Source organism: Geospiza fortis, unplaced genomic scaffold (assembly GCF_000277835.1).
Source record: "Geospiza fortis unplaced genomic scaffold, GeoFor_1.0 scaffold403, whole genome shotgun sequence".
NCBI classification, from domain to species: Eukaryota; Metazoa; Chordata; class Aves; order Passeriformes; family Thraupidae; genus Geospiza; species Geospiza fortis.
The window spans coordinates 4,605,114-4,606,534 of NW_005054336.1; positions in this window are offsets into that span (position 1 = coordinate 4,605,114).

Genomic DNA, 1,421 nt, shown 5'->3' on the forward strand with positions numbered 1-1,421 from the left:
CCCGCTCCGCCGCGCCGGGCGCCTGCCGCCTCCTCCCACAAAGTCTGCGCGGTCGCCCTGACAATCGCTACAACAATTCGGAAAGTTCCCCTTCGTTTCCATCTCTCCTGTCTGAGTCGCAAAGAATAATAACGCAAATAATACGAATCCAAGCAGCTGAATGTAAACGTTCCAGTAAACAATTACCATTTAGGGTAATTGTGGAGTCAACCCCATGATTTTCCTGGAAGTTTGTGTTAATATCTTTTTAAAAATCTAGCACTTATTAATTAGATTAGCCTTGAAAACGTAGCCTAAAGACAAACCAAATACTTTACCCGATCTTTTGTTTCAATATACATTAATTAAGCACTGCTGCCTACCTACACAGCATTCTCGGGTCCCGGCCGCGGCGCCGAGCCAGCGAGCCCCGCTGCCTTTGTTGGCATTTGCGTCCAACTATTGCCCTCTGCAGGTCAAGTCCCAGCCGCGGCGAGCGCTCCGCCGCTGTCGAGCGCTCCGCGGACGGAGCCGCCGGGCTCGGCGCCCCCGGCCCCTCTCCGAAAAAGATCCAACTTTTGTTGGGTTTGGTTCTTCACCACCAGGGCTCAGACGTGTTTTCTTTAGGAGGGGCTACGAGTGGGGAGAGCTGGCACCAGCACTGCTCAGGCCGCCCTCAGCCTCCATTCCAACCCTGGCCAGGAGATGAGAAGACTGAACAAGGCGAGGTGCCGCTCTGAAGACGTGTTTCCTTTTTCCCCTTGTCTGCATAACACTACAGCAAGCTTCCTAGGCAAACCCTGCCCTTCCCCTGGGTTTGCAGAAAAAGCAGGAAGAACCCAGGATCAAACAGGATTGAGCGGGTGGCGACACTCAGGATCCCCCCGACTTCTCCAGCCGGGCAACTTTTCTTCGGGCACAACTTCAGAGTTTGCTTCTCTCACTTCCGATCCCAGGGAGACCTCACGAGAAGCCAGGCGGGCTGCGGCGGCGGCTGCGAGGGGGCAGCCCGGCAGCAGCCCCTCCCTCCGCCCCAGCCCCTCAACCCAAAGGGAGGCTGCTTCCTGCTCCTGCGGGGACAGCGGGAACTTTGGGCACCGCCCGGTGCCGCTCCGGCAGTCATGCTCTCCCATGACTCCGCATGCATCGGCACCGCTTACACGGTAACGAACAAAATGCTGTACCAGAGAATCAACCCCCAACCAGCCCAGTGTTACGGCGTTGAGGTTTTGCTACTTATAATTCAGGAGATTCAGTGCCTAATAAAAGGTGGCCGCTCCCTTTCTTTTTCCCATCACACCTACACACGGGTTTGTAAGGACCCACTCTATTACCCTCTCTCCGCTTGCTGCCCGGGGTTAACACTGCACACGGGCTTCGGCACAGACCGCCTGCCCCCGCGGGCTGCCTGCGCCGCGCTGCCGCCTATCACCCTTCGCATA